The 16,798-nt window shown below is 36.9% G+C and overlaps 1 non-coding gene across 1 annotated transcript; it reads right to left on the reverse strand.

The window, feature by feature from the left end:
- Window positions 1-7,633: 7,633 nt before the first annotated feature.
- Window positions 7,634-7,774, reverse strand: LOC129457970 (U4 spliceosomal RNA). Its single transcript, XR_008649487.1, has one exon. It is a non-coding gene; the product is annotated as a U4 spliceosomal RNA (small nuclear RNA).
- Window positions 7,775-16,798: the final 9,024 nt, after the last annotated feature.

Here is a 16,798-nt window from a genome sequence, read left to right on the forward strand (position 1 = left end):
ACACCAGTTAGAATGGCCGTCATTCAAAAGTCAGGAAACAACAGGTGCTGGAGAGGATGTGGGGAAATAGGAACACTTTTACACTGTTGGTGGGACTGTAAACTAGTTCAACCATTGTGGAAGTCAGTGTGGTGATTCCTCAGCAATCTAGAACTAGAAATACCATTTGACCCAGCCATCCCATTACTGGGTATATACCCAAAGGATTATAAATCATGCTACTATAAAGACACATGCACACATATGTTTATTGCGGCACTATTCACAATAGCAAAGACTTGGAACCAACCCAAATGTCCAACAACCATAGACTGGATTAAGAAAATGTGGCACATATACACCATGGAATACTATGCAGCCATAAAAAATGATGAGTTCATGTCCTTTGTAGGGACATGGATGAAACTGGAAAACATCATTCTCAGTAAACTATTGCAAGGACAAAAAACCAAACACCGCATGTTCTCACTCATAGGTGGGAAGTGAACAATGAGAACTCATGGACACAGGAAGGGGAACATCACACTCCGGGGATTGTTGTGGGGTGGGGGGAGGGGGGAGGGACAGCATTAGGAGATATACCTAATGCTAAATGACGAGTTAATGGGTGCAGCAAAACAACATGGCACATGGATACATATGTAACAAACCTGCACATTGTGCTCATGTACCCTAAAACCTAAAGCATAATAATAAAAAAAAATAAAAACAAAAAGAATAAATGGACCAAGTTAAAAAAAAAAAAAAAATCTTACTTTAAGTCAGAAGGCCAGGAGACTTGGTTACAATCCTCATTTTGCCATTTGTTTCATTTTATTTTTATTGTTCTTATGCATGCATGAATATGTTACTATAATAGTATAATCACTCAACATTTGTAATATATTTTGAACTCAATTAGTTTCATCAAATCTCTGTGGACATTTAAATAGCTTAACTTTATCCAAATTAACACCTTCCTAATGGAAGAAACTTGACTTCAGAGTGCAGGCTGCATTGACATCCCAGGAGAATTTAAGGAAATTTTATAAAATGTATCTTATCCTCATTAATAGGCAAACTGGGATATGGAGTCTGCGTGAAATTTAAAAACATCAAAATTTTAGGATACTTAAACAAGAAGTTACCACTTGGTAGAAAATTCCTTTTCATTTATGGCTCAGTATGCATCTTTCCACATCCTTGGCTAATTACAATAATCTCCATAGATAACTTGGCACAGAAAAATTGGTACAGAGAATAATCTTACTAGGAGATAATCTCACTGTGGCATCATTAGGTAGTTGGAAAATAACATTAAGATATGGTTTTATCTGAGGTTTCTTTTCTGGAAATAGTCATGCTAAGCTATGGAAAAACAGAAAAAAAAAATATTACCAGAATGATTCTTCCAAACTTTTCCTGCATTGTCTTTTTTTTTTCTTTTTTCCTTTTTTTTTTTTGAGGCAGGTTCTCACTCTGTCAGCCAGGCTGGAGTGCAGTGGCACAATCTCAGCTCACTGCAACCTCTGCCTCCCGGGTTCAAGAGATTCTCCTGCCTCAACCTCTCGAGTAGTGGGGACTACAGGCATGTGCCACCACACCTGGCTAATTATTGTACTTTTGATAGAGATGGGTTTCACCATGTTGGCCAGGCTGGTCTTAAACTCCTGGCCTCAAGTGATCCACCTGCCTCGGCTGCCCAAAGTTCTGGGATTACAGGTGTGAGCAACCGCACCCGGCCTTGCATTGTCTTTGAAACAAGGAGCCTCTGAATGGGTCAAAAATGAACGGTGGAATGTCTACTCATTCTTCTAAACATTTTATAGATGATAAATCCTTTGTGAAATCTTCCATGCATTCCCCTTCCCATGTAAAATTAAACATGTTTTACAGTTCATTGATTTGTTACTTATTTTACCATTTGAGGAGTAAGTAAATCAAATAGACAGCAGACTAAAATTAGTGCCAGATTTTTATTTACATAAGGAAATTCCATGTAGAAAGAATTGCCATTTATTCAGACTTCTGTTTCCTATTCAGATTGAAGTCATTTGGAAAATTGGTCTTTCCCTTCATTTTCCCCTAATTATACAAGAGAAAATCATAACCTCAGCATTTTCTACTTCAATTGTTAAAGAAATTTTGGTTAAACTTTTTTGACAGAAAATTAATTCTATTATCTTCAATTCTGGAAAGTTTCCAAAAGTGGTCCCACTATCACGATAGTAACATATACACACATAAACATGGAGTTTTACATAAATACAGCATCAACAACTTAACGCAATAATCAAACCTAGGGATTAAAAAAAACCCAAAAACTTAGCTTGATATAAACTTGATATAAAACCTAAAAACTTAGCTTGATATAAAACTGTTAAACTAGCTCAACCTACTCATTTTATAACTACATAAACTGAGCCACAAAGGTGAAACTACTTGCTCAAGTTGTTTGAATTCACTGTCAGAAAATCAGGATGATAAAAGTAATCAAAACATTGCCACAAAACAGGCTTTGCAAGTTGCAAAGCAACAAGATATTTTGATAACTTTGTCTCACTTGATAAGCTAAAAACAATCACCAAGATCATAAAATTGCCAGAAAGTGGATAGTGGACTTGTTGTATCATCATTGCCTGGGTAACTTTTGAAAACTGAGATTCTGAGGATCAGAAAGTTTAGGAAGTGCAATGTGGAATCTGGGATTTTTAACTAATTTGTCTAGTGACTGTCATGCACATAATATTAATATTAATCAAATATCAATAGTTTAATATTTGATTACATAGGTAATTTTTTCTTATTTTATACCCAATTTATCTCAAATAGTTGAAAGAAAATGTCCAATGGTGCACAGCTGGTATGTGGTAGAGCTGGGATGCAAATCTTCACCTTCTAATTTCACCTTCTTCAAAGTCAAGGTTCTTTCATATGGTGACACTAGCATCCTCTCACAGTTCCATATTATCAGTTATTGTTTTACTAAGAGCCAAGTGGCCCTTTTAGCTTTCAGAGAGGTCCTGTTCATCATGTGAGTGTGCGGTACATCCACACTTGAGCATTAAATTGAAACATACATCTAAACCACGCTCCTACTTCCTACTTCTCACTGTCTCCATTATTTATTTTAACACTGACTCCCTGGTGGATCTCAACTCAATCATACTCTGAAGCAAACTGTGACAGGATAAATATCTCTAAGAAAAAGATTAGATGATCAGTTTTCTAGAAGATTTCGAATACAATACAACCATTCATACCTCTTGGGTAAATTACCAAAATTAGTGATTAAATTGAAAGTTGTATTCCTTATGCTTGCCAGAACTGCAGAATTGTTATAACATCGACATTCTGCTAGGAAGTGTTCTACCATTAGCGCCAAAGAAAGGTGCAGAGCTTGAGATTTCTTATTTTATCTCTGGTTTTTAATGTTTTAAAAAGCCCCCTCTTTTTAATCTAAAGGATTTCACGAATGTAATAATAAAGATTTGAATGAAGACATATAGAGATATTTAATATAAATGTGTAAGATTATATAAAGAAAATAAAATAGATACTATACATGTATGGCAAATACCTATGTGAGAGTTTGGGGATATAATTTTTCTACAAAAAATATAATTTTATTTGCAATGAAGCTGAATTTAGATCTTGTCAAAAACATCCAATTTTTAAAAGATAAAAAAGAAGGTTGAAAAACCTGGCTGCAATGGATATGTTTTTGTTTTTTTTTTTTAATTTAGAAATTCCATTCTCTGTAGCACAGAAGGCATTCAGACAGTTCTACCAGTCTATCTTTGGCAATAAAACAAGCAAAACTGCGTCCTGCTATCAAATGGGAAAAACTTCAAAAAGGAAATTAACATTTCAAACAGAAGAAAGAAGAAGCATTTACTGAGACTTGTTTTTGAATTATTTATATGTGATGATCTGTGCATTCTATGGGGGGTTAGAGCATTACAGAGAGAGTAGGGAACACCTGTCCCAAGAGCTGTGGGCAGTGATTCATCAATCACAACAGTGAAACGTTCCATGACTAAGAATCAAATAACACCTTTCCTATAATTTCTGGTTTCGAGTCTTGCTTGGCAATATAGATTTTATCCCTCAATGAAGTTGGAGGCTTAGAAAAAGCAAACTTCCTCTTGTAAAGGGGATGTAGTCTCTGAAATCACTGCTCAACTTATCATCAACTTAAACTTTTTTTTTTTTTCTCGCTCTTGTTGCCCAGGCTGGAGTGCAATGGCGCGATCTCAGCTCACCACAACCTCCGCCTCCTGGAATCGAGAGATTCTCCTGCCTCAGCTTGAGTAGCTGGGATTGCGGGCATGTGCCACCACGCCCGGCTAATTTTGTATTTGTAGTAGAGACAGGGTTTCTTCATGTTGGTCAGGCTGGTCTCAAACTCCTGACCCCAAGATCCACCTGCCTCGGCCTCCAAAAGTGCTGGGATTACAGGAATGAGCCACTGCGCCCAGTCCAACCTAAACTATTGTATCCAGCCTCCAACACTGGAGAGTCTTGTTTAGTTACTCAGAAAAAGGATCTATAAATATTTATTTGTTTACCTGTGTATTATATAACATCTCCTCCATTGGGATTTATAAATGCTTTCTGAAGTCAGAAAGTTGTCTAATTATCTTGGTAGTGGCAGAAACTAGAAAAGTGGGTTTTAAAAGATATTTGTTGAATGAATGAGCAAACAGCACGGTTACCTGGATGAGCTATAAATCCAAATGTCTAGAGTGATACTGAAGCTTTGTCAGAGAGGTCAGCAGTGTGATTCTAACACGGACAGGATTGGAGGAGGGGGCAAAAACAAAGTCAAAATATTGGCTGGAAAATCGCTCTAAGACTTACAAGTTACAGGTTGTCTCAAGTAGTTCAGAACTTAGCCTGTGAAAGTGGGCACTAGCATAATGGTTGGCATATTTTGGGTTGAAAAGTATGGAAGTATGAATTTATCACACAAACAGAAATTATTTCCAACCTATAGAACAGTTATTTTCACAAACCAGAAGGGAATATATTTTGCCCAGCCCAAGGGAACACTAACCATATCAAACTGTAAGTATTAAAGTCCCAACAGCCTTGAAGAGAAATAAAAGCAACTTTATTATTCCCTCTTCTGTAATTTAAGAAATAAATGTTTCCATTAGGAAATATGTGCAACTGCCGCACATCATTTTCCCTAAAAATTCCATTTAGACAGTTAAAATCGGTATTGAATTGTTTGCCCAAATAAATATTATATGTGAAAAGCACAAACATTTTTACTGGAGAATTCCAAAAATTCCATTTAGACAGTTAAAATCGGTATTGAATTGTTTGCCCAAATAAATATTATATGTGAAAAGCACAAACATTTTTACTGGAGATGTTACAATTTAATATGAAATAACTTCTCCTGTTAGGAAAATACAACTGTTTCACAGAGATATTTTAATGTAACTTTGTATTTTAGCTAAGTTGCACTCTCATGATTCAGAAAAATCGCTGACTCTTTTCTTTCCATATTGTATTTTGTTTCTTTTCCTATTAAATAATGTTTAATGAAGACAGATATTTCACTTACTGGCTCCCAAATGGTCCATGCAGATAAAGGCAAGAATCCTTAAGATGTAGTGAATGTATTGTCCAGATTTCACTTTACCACCATCTAAGCTCTCCACAAATGTCTGGCATCTAAGTCTAAAAAATTCTTGAGTAGATTCTTGCTTCTAGTAATGTCTGATTACCTCTGCAAGAGTTTCCGTAACATTACATTTAAAAAAAGAACTTTTAAAACTCTCAGAAATCTTACCTACTAGTAGACTTTTCATTGGCTGTGGTTTCTACCCAGTTGATCTTATTTAAGATTGCTCCGATTTTGCTCCTTTCTATATGATATAGTCATTTTCCAGAAATATCACATGTCCCAAGTGAGTGTGGCCACAGATGATGAAGCTTACTGTATCATAATAATTCTCTTTTTTTAAAGGCACAGTGTCAGTACTGACTTAAAGGAACCATAGAGTGGAGTTACTAGGAAAGCAATTAACTGTTAGGGTGAACTAAATGAACATATTTTAAAGTCTATAAGCTACACTGTAGTTGGAAATATAAAATGTGAAAATGTCATCACCGAGGCTAGTGATAGACCTTTCTAGACTCTATTAACATGATTAGGTTTCAGAATAAAATATAATTAAATTAATAATTGCATCTTCTACATAATTTTAAGAATAAGCCTTTAATAAAATCAGTATGCATTCTAATTATTTATTTACACAATATTAATATTCAGACAGAAGGATCACTAAAGCACAGTTAATTAAATATAAATTAATGTGGTGGAATATTTAATTATCTTTTCTACACCTCACGACTAATGATTATGTAAATGCCTTGCATTTAATCTTGTTGCCAGGAAATTAACTTAATGGCCTTCAGCAAATGAACATTTTGTATGCATTACAGGACACTTTATCTAAATTTTAACAGCATGGTATTAGTTTCAGATAATAACATGATTACATAATTTAACATGTAAATATATACAATAGTTTTACCCCTCCCCCTGCCTTTTTTTTTTTTTTTAAACAAAAGGAGACTGAAATGGTTCAGGTATCATTCAATAACTCAGGTTCTGCAGTGCGAAAGGTTTCTTCACTCATCTATAGAAAGCCAAGTCCTTTTAAATAAAAACACTTCAACAGAGAAAAGGAAAGTCCCTTTGCAGTGGACAATTAAATCAATGATTTCCAACAATGCCACCTCTAGAAGTTAATCACTTTGGATGTCAATGGGTAGCAGGAACATCCACACTCTAAGAGAATTCTCCAAGCTTTGGGGATTTGTGAAGTGCCAGCACTTTTGGATGTGTTAAGAGAGTCTGGAGACTTCTAGGTCTCTCAAGGAATCTAAGCCCAGGATTAATTACAAGTCTCATCAGATATCACTAAAAATATGGGCGGCAGAGATTTCATTTGCCAAGGTCAGATTCTCGTCATGAACAGTTTCAATGAGTAGTCATTCCGGAATAAAAGTGATCTGTGTTGCACTGGGTGGAAGATCTCAACATGGGGACACTAGGCAGATGAACAATCAGGCATTTCTCATTTCACTGACCACAGCATATGACTTTGCACCCCCACCTACACTCTTACTCACTAATGCAGACTGATAGCACCAGTATTTCACTTCCTGGGGGTGTTTTTTTGCCACCAGAGCCCACGTTGCTGTTTAACTGGAAGGTCACTTTACAAGTATCTTGTATTCAGCATACCTCATCCTGGCAGCCCCAATCAATGATCAGAATTGGTGTATTAATGACTTGGCTACCCTACCCCTTGGGTGAGATCATTCAGAGGCACAAATTTTACACTGACGCCCAGAGTTTCCTATTAGAATTAAGCTCTATTTACCCATGGGAAGTGGTTTGATAAGGCATCTTTTTTTTTTTAACTTTTAAGTCCAGGGGTACATGTACAAGTCTGTTATATAGGTAAACTGTGTGCCACAGGAGTTTGGTGTGCAGATTATTTCACCACTCAGGTAATAAGTTTAGCACCAAACAGGTAGGTTTTTAATCCTCTCCCTCCTCCTACCTTCTATCCTCAAGTAGGCCCTGGTGTCTGTTGCTCTTTTTTTTTTTTTTTTTTTTTTTCGGTCTCTGTAGAGACTGTCAAAAATTGCCAGTGCTGACTGTATTTCAAGTCGTCATGGAGGGGTATTGGGAAAAGTTTTCAATTAGCAATAATTGTACCTCAGATAAACCTCATAGGCTACAATACTGCCACTGGGCAAAGCTGTTCCTTTCTTTATATCCATGTGTTCTCATTGTTTAGTTCCCACTTATAAGTGAGAATATGCAGTATTTAGCTTTCTGCTTCTGCATTAGTTGGCTTAGAATATCGGCCTCCAGCTTCAACAATGTTGCTGCAAAGGACACGATCTCTTCTTGGTTATGGCTGCATAGTGTTCCATGGTGTATATGTACCACATTGTCTTTATTCAGTCTACTGTTGATGGGCATTTAGATTGATTATGTATCTTTGCTATTGTGAGTAGTGTTGTGATTAACATATGTGTGCATGTGTCTTTATGGTAGAATAATTGATATCCGTATCCCTTTGGGTATATACCCAATAATGGGATTGTTGGGTCGAATAGTAATTCTGTTTTAAGTCCTTTAAGAAATCACCACAGTGCTTTCCACAATGGCTGAACTAATTTGCATTCCCATCAACAGTGTATAAGCATTCCCTTTTCTCTGCAACCTTGCCAACATCTGTTATTTTGTGACTTTTTAATAATAGCCATTGTGACTGGTGTCAGACAGTATCACATTGTGGATAAGGCATCTTTAATTGCCTTCCCTTCTCTACCTCACTTTCCAACTCCCACACCAGTGTTTATCGCACCTTTTAAGTAAAGTCCTTGCATTTACATCTTTATTCAGTTTCTATTTCTAGGGGAATCCAAACTAAGACATTGAGTCTGCTTGCTAGTAGGGAAATCAATGTAGTTACACAGAAGATTGAGACCAGGACATTAGAAAGTCTCAGGATACAAAATCAATGTACAAAAATCACAGGCATTCTTGTACACCAATCACAGACAAACAGAGAGCCAAATCATGAGTGAACTCCCATTCACAATTGCTTCAAAGAGAATAAAATACCTAGGAATCCAACTTACAAGGGACATGAAAGACCTCTTCAAGGAGAACTACAAATCACTGCTCAATGAAATAAAAGAGGATACAAACAAATGGAAGAACATTCCACGCTCATAGGTTGGAAGAATCAATATCATGAAAATGGCCATACTGCCCAAGGTAATTTATAGATTCAATGCCATCCCCATCAAGCTACCAATGACTTTCTTCACAGAATTGGGAAAAACTACTTTAAAGTTCATATGGAACCAAAAAAGAGCCCACATCGCCAAGTCAATCCTAAGCCAAAAGAACAACGCTGGAGGCATCATGCTACCTGACTTCAAACTATACTACAAGGCTACAGTAACCAAAACAGCATGGTACTGGTACCACAACAGAGACATAGATCAATGGATCAGAACAGAGCCCTCAGAAATAATGCCGCATATCTACAACTATCTGATCTTTGACAAACCTGACAAAAACAAGCAATGGGAAAGGGATTCCCTATTTAATAAATGGTGCTGGGAAAACTGGCTAGCCATATGTAGAAAGCTGAAACTGGATCCCTTCCTTACACCTTATACAAAAATTAATTCAAGATGGATTAAAGACTTACATGTTAGACCTAAAACCATAAAAACCCTAGAAGAAAGCCTAGGCAATACCATTCAGGACATAGGCATGGGCAAGGACTTCATGTCTAAAACACCAAAAGCAATGGCAACAAAAGCCAAAATTGACAAATGGGATCTAATTAAACTAAAGAGCTTCTGCATAGCAAAAGAAACTACCATCAGAGTGAACAGGCAACCTACAAAATGGGAGAAAATTTTTGCAACCTACTCATCTGACAAAGGGTTAATATCCAGAATCTACAATGAACTCAAACAAATTTACAAGAAAAAAACAAACAACCCCATCAAAAAGTGGGCGAAGGACATGAACAGACACTTCTCAAAAGAAGACATTTATGCAGCCAAAAAACACATGAAAAAATGCTCATCATCACTGGCCATCAGAGAAATGCTAATCAAAACCACAATGAGATACCATCTCACACCAGTTAGAATGGCCATCATTCAAAAGTCAGGAAACAACAGGTGCTGGAGAGGATGTGGAGAAATAGGAACACTTTTACACTGTTGGTGGGACTGTAAACTAGTTCAACCATTGTGGAAGTCAGTGTGGCGATTCCTCAGGGATCTAGGACTAGAAATACCATTTGACCCAGCCATCACATTACTGGGTGTATACCCAAAGGACTATAAATCATGCTGCAATAAGGACACATGCACATGTATGGTTATTGCAGCACTATTCACAATAGCAAAGACTTGGAACCAACCCAAATGTCCAACAACAATAGACTGGATTAAGAAAATGTGGCACATATACACCGTGGAATACTATGCAGCCATAAAAAATGATGAGTTCATGTCCTTTGTAGGGACATGGATGAAACTGGAAAACATCATTCTCAGTAAACTATCGCAAGGACAGAAAACCAAACACCTCATGTTCTCACTCATAGGTGGGAACTGAACAATGAGAACACATGGACACAGGAAGGGGAACATCACACTCTGGGGACTGTTGTGGGGTGGGGAGCAGGGGGAGGGACAGCATTACGAGATATACCTAATGCTGAATGACGAGTTAATGGGTGCAGCGCACCAACATGGCACATGGATACATATGTAACAAACCTGCACATTGTGCACATGTACCCTAAAACTTAAAGTATAATAATAATAAAAAAAACAACAAAAAAAAGAAAATTGCATTAGAATTAGCATAAGATCCAAGAATTTCTAGGTTTACTAGATCACAGCCATTCTTCGCTTACTAAGTCCATGAGTAAGATGTAGAGAAAAATAATAACTATTAAGGTAGCTAAACCAACACTTTTAAGTGCACTACATATAGCATCACATTCCATTCTCAGAAAAAATCCACAATGTAGAAACTATTATAATTGCTCCAAATATGGTGACTTATAAAACCATCTATTTTATTAAACTTCGTGATTGTGAGAATCAGAAATTCAGGCAAGTCTGGGTTGAATAATTCTGTTCCTCATGACATTGATGGAGATCATTTGTTGTATTCAGCTGAAGGATGGGTGGGTCTAGAAAATCCAAAGCAGCTTCACTCACTCATCTGACACATTGGTAAGAATGGTTGGAAGGCTGGGCTTATTGGGGGTTGCCAACCAGAGCACATATACATGGTGTCTCCAATGTGGTGGTCTCAGATGGTTTAATGTCTTACATGGTAGCTCAAGAATCCCAGAGAGAGGTTCCAAAATAAAGAAGTGTAAGCTCTCTGTCCTTAAGGCATGGACCTAGAAACTGGCACCACTGCAAGCAACATAGGAGTACAAATAAATGTTCTCACCACAAAATTTGTTACCAAGCAATCAACAGGCTTGCTTCCTAATGCACATAGATGCCAATACCATGGCACCAGCTCTTGAGAAAAGAAAAGCCTTATTGTGAGTCAACCAGCAAGGAGAAAGAAGGAAACACTCAAATCTGTCTCCTTGCACTGGGGTTTGGGTCAGGTTTTATAAGAGTAGGGTAATGAGATGTGATCTGATTGGCTCTTGCAGTGAGGTGATGCTGGAAAGCAAGATCTGACCGGATCCTGCCACAGGATGATGCCAGGGCGCAATCTGATTGAATCCTGGATCCTGCCATGTAGTGAATATATCTTAATTCAGCCCCCATTCCTGGGCCCAAGTGCTTAGATTCCCCTGCTTGATTGCATGCTTGGTTCATCCAGGCATGTTCAGATTATGTGACCTTTAACCTAGAGGTCCATGGCAACTGAAAAATAGCCCACAACTTTGTTATGTAAAAGTTGAACCAGATTTGTCTGATGCAATTACAAATTGATAACTATGGAGGTGATAAATGTGTTAATTAGCTTTAATTATTCCACATTATGTACACATATCATAACATTACATTGAACCCCACAAATATATGCAATTATTATTTGTCAATTTAAAATAAAACTTAAAAAGAAATGGGCACTGTGTCACTTCTGCTGTGTTTTACTGGTCAAAAGAGTTGTTCCAAATTGGAGGGGAGGGAAAGAGAATTTGCAATCATCTTTGATCTTCCACAATAGATTAAGTAGCTTGCCTGAGTAATTGGTAGAGACAAGATTCCAACCCAGAAAGGCTAACTCCAGGGCCTGTACTCTTAACCAATATACTTTGCTTCCTCTTATATAATAAATAATAAAAAATGCAGAAGCAAACTAATATTTTTATCCATTTGTAATAATAAACCAACTCAGAGAATTCTTATAACTTGAACCATAGGTAGCATCATTTTTCCTAAACTAAGTAAGAATAATAATTAACATACAAAAGAGTGCCTGACACATTATAAATGATAAATTGCAGTGTCACTTTTTAAAGTATTCACTCCAAAAATAAAGTTGAATAAATGGGAAATGCAAAAATAAAACTCGAATTCTCAGATAACTGCCTTTCTTACCCTCATAACAAGACTTTGTTTCAAGTACAAGAAATGTCTGCCCTTCACCATGCAACTGTAAATTTCAGATTTTGGATGCCCTGATGAACATGCAATTGCTTTTTATCATCTATGTTATACAAGGGCTAATCAATACAGTATCCATATTTAAGTATCTTCAATAGGCAGTTATTAAGGATGTGTCGAATTTTTAATGGACCTTGTGTTCCCCATTTGTTGTTGTTTATTCATATATATAGAAAACATTTTATTACCAGCTGAGATATCCTATAGAAAAGAAGCCATTTTTTCTTAGAGCCTGTCTGCTTCATCATCAGATGTCTTCAGTAGCTATAAAAGGACTTCTCATCTCTGCCTATTCCAAGATTCTTGCTATATTATGGCCATACTCCTTAGGCTTCTATTTCCACTAAGAGGGATACTTTCCTTGTTTGTTAAAAAAGATAAATGCCAGATACTGAGTTCAACAAATCTTTTCTTGCAGTTCTTTGGGTTCTTTGTGATTACTCATTACTCAGAAAGTTTCAGGAGTGTGGAGTCCCAGAGTGACAGGTTTACAATTTTAAACATATAGTATCTAATGTGGTGCCTTAAAATTATTATATATATATTATGTGGTGCCTTAAAAACAATATATTTTGTTTTTGTTATTGCTTTTGAATGAGCTTTCATATGAAAGCTCATTCAAAAGCAACAACAACAATTATTTTGAGAAAAACGTCAGGATATTATGTAGCATTAATTATTTATATATATTTATATATATATAAATATATAAATATATATTTTTATATATTTATATATATTTATATATAAATATATATAAATATATATTTTTATATATTTATATATATTTATATATAAATATATCAAAATATATCTTTTTATATATTTTTATATATTTATATATATTTTTTTATATATTTATACATATATATATACACACATACACACACTGTAATTTAGATTAAATATTATCAGTCATTTCCCTATAGTCTATACGAGTTTCAGTCTGTAAAATGTCTATATAAAGATTAATTCAAAACACAAAAAGGAAACCGTGTTCTGTAATTTATATTTCATGAATTCATTTTCAAGGTACTCTAAAATCTTCAGTCATCGAGCCTATCTTGATGCATGCAACATGAATTTATGTCTTAGAACTTGGTAATGGTTCTAAATGCATAGCTACTCTAGTTATCAATGAAGAAGAAAGTTGCAAGTCCCCCTGGCTATGATAATTTCTCTAACATACAAGTATCATTTCACACTTGAATTTGTGCTGTATTTGAAATCTTCAACTCTATGTAAAAATCTTCCATTTAACTTTCATCTGAATGAAACTAAACTTATGCATAAGAAAGTCCCACAGATTTGCTTTCTAAGCAAAACTGAAAATACTGAGAACACAGGCTTCCCTCTGCCCTTACTTCAGGAAGCAGGAACCAAAGAAAAGTCAGGCCAGATTAGAATTTCTAAGAATTCTAACTTCTAATTACAAAGAGCTTCTTTTCTTGATGACAATCTTTCACTGGATTTGAGGTTTTCTTCCCTTTTCTCTGTTGACAGTTTAAAGTGCAATTATTACTGTATTTCCAAAAAAGGAATTTGATGACTAGGAGTAAGTATTGCCCAAGTTTCAAAACTGCCTAAGTTCAGGAGAAAAGAGAAGAAGGAGAAAGAGAAGAAGTAAAACAATTATCAGCATAGACAAATATATACACACATATACATGCACATGTCGGGATATTATATAGCATTAAAATGATATGCACAATAAATATGATTTTAATAACACAGATAATGCTGATGTTCCCTAGCAAGAATAATGTAGAAAAAAATGAATATAACATATTCTTTATAAAAATATTTATATGTGTGTTTATATAATTTTACTAAGAAGTACATTTTGTGATAAAGTTACTATATTTCTTCCATAATTTCCTACATTATAAAAATTCCCCGAAAATATAGGAGTTGAAATTGTAGTTTGTATTTTTTTTTTTTTTTTTTTTTTTGAGATGGAGTCTCGCTGTCGCCCAGGCTGGAGTGCAGTGGCGCGATCTCGGCTCACTGCAGGCTCTGCCCCCCGGGGTTCACACCATTCTCCTGCCTCAGCCTCCCGAGTAGCCGGGACTACAGGTGCCCGCCACCTCGCCCAGCTAATTTTTTTTGTACTTCTAGTAGAGACAGGGTTTCACCGTGTTAGCCAGGATGGTCTCAATCTCCTGATCTCGTGATCTGCCCGCCTCAGCCTCCCAAAGTGCTGGGATTACAGGCGTGAGCCACTGCGCCCGGCCTGTAGTATTTTTAAAACTAAATTTTGTTAACAAATGGAAATGGAGTAAAGATGTGCAGACTCTTTGAATAGTGATTACTTGATATCTTCATTTGCTCCTTAATAATTGAGGGTTTTTCTAGCTCTCTGGATTCCAGTTGGGTTCAGCCAATGAGAAAACTGGCAAGACAGTGGGAGGGTAAAAAGAGAGTGGCATCCAGATATTTACCTGGTCAGAGATTGAGAGTGGCTATATGAGAAGACTGAAGATTTAGCTTCTGTCAAGTGGCCCTCTCCTATAGCCCTCTCAGGAATCTAGTAGTGGCTCCTTCTCTTGCCTCTAAAAGCTTAATTTGCATTAGTGGCTCTCCACTGGTGCCAGCCCTGCGGTGCTTCACCATGTCTTGTTATTTTCCTTTTACCCTACAGCTGCCTTTAAAAATAGTTCCTCCAGTAACTGTATTCAGTGATGTATGTGGCAACAATTCATTTCCTGTGTGACCCTGACAAATACTATGAGCTTCCTTTTTTTTTTTTTTTTTTGAGATGGAGTCTCACTCTGTTCCCCAGGCTGGAGTGCAGTGGCATGATCTCGGCTCACCACAACCTCCGCCTCCTGGGTTCAAGCGATTCTCCTGCCTCAGCCTCCCGAGTAGCTGGGACTACAGGCGCACGCCACCATGCCCGGCTAATTTTTATACTTTTAGTAGAGATGGGGTTTCACTGTGTTGGCCAGTGTGGTCTCAAACTCCTGACCTCATGATCTGCCCACCTTGGCCTACCAAAGTGCTGAGATTACAGGTGTGAGCCACTGCGCCCGGCCAAGCTTCCTATTTTTACTCATTAATTTTTACAGAACTAAGCATACTTGCACAGGAACTTTGAGCCCAAATTACACAGCAATGTTCTTCACCACATTGCCTGAATGGGGCAACGCCCAAATCCCAACACACTTAAAGTTAGATACACAATAGAGGAAAATGAAATTGTTTTTGTTTTTGTTTTTTTAATGAGATTTAGAATTTACTCATGCATTTACTTTCAACGTTACTTTCCATGTTCCCTTAGAAGAAATAATTTAATTTAGAGCTATTTGCTTCATTTTTTTACATAAAGTATAACAGCCTAACAGGTTTGCCTTGCCCACTGCCTAGACAGAGCCAATTTATCAAGACAGGGGAACTGCAATGGAGAAAGAGTAATTCACACAGAGTTGGCTGTGTGGGAGACCGGAGTTTTATTATTACTCAAATCAGTCTCCCAGAGCATTCGGAGATGGGAGTTTATAAAAATAATGTGGCAGGTAGGGGCTTGGGAAGTTGGGAGTCAGGAGTGCTGTCTGGTCAGGTTGGAGATGAAATCATAGGGAGGTCAAAGTGGGGCTTTCTTGTTATCTTTTGTCCCCGGTTGGAATCGCAAAAATTGTTGAGCCAGATTATGCGTCTTGGTGGTGTCAACTGAGCCATTGAGTGCATGGTCCGCAAAATATCCCAAGCACCCATTTTAGGTTTTACAATAGTGATGTTATCCCCAGGAGCAATTTGGGGAGTTTCAGACTCTTGCAGCCAGAGGCTGCATGACCCCTAAACTGTAATTTCTAATCTTGCAGCTAATTTGTTAGTCCTACAAAGGCAGGCTGGTCCCCAGGCAAGAAGTGGGTCTTTTCAGGAAAGGGCTATTATCAATTTTGTTTCAGAGTCAAACCATAAACTAAATTTTTTCCCAAGGCCAGTTCAGCCTAAGCCCAGGAAAGAACAAGGACAGCTTAAAGGTTAGAAGCAAGAAGGAGTTGGTTAGGCCTAATGTCTTTCACTGTCATAATTTCCACAGTTATAATTTTTGCAAAGATGGTTTTGAAAGTACTTCTTTACTTGCTGTCTGAAAGCTGAACTAGTGGAAAACAAATACCTCCTTTCAGAGAGTTAAAAGATCACTCACTGTATCTTTCAACTTGTATTTGATTAATCTTTACTACATGCCAGACACTATAGATAATGTCTAGGCACAGATAACATTGCGAATTAAAATGTCCATGGGTTACTTGCACAAGGTTTGCAGTCAAGATAGAGAAGCAAACATTACCAACACAAATGAAGTACGACAAAACAGGGTATGTGTTTCAAAGCCAAGGAACATGCATACGTGAAACTTTATGGCAATAGGACTTAAGTGCAGCAGTCAGGAAAGATCACTTATTAAAAGAAAAAATAAATTACACTTAACACTTACTATGTAAAGGTAGGTAAGGGCCAAAGGAGGATTCTGGAGAGCTTTCTAAATATAGAAGCCTCTGGGAAACGTGCAGGGCTGCTTTCGGTGGATGGAGGCACATAGAGTTTAAGCAGGATAAAAAGATTAGATCAGTGAGATTTGAAGGAGGGC

This window comes from Symphalangus syndactylus, chromosome 11, assembly GCF_028878055.3.
Source record: "Symphalangus syndactylus isolate Jambi chromosome 11, NHGRI_mSymSyn1-v2.1_pri, whole genome shotgun sequence".
NCBI lineage: Eukaryota > Metazoa > Chordata > Mammalia > Primates > Hylobatidae > Symphalangus > Symphalangus syndactylus.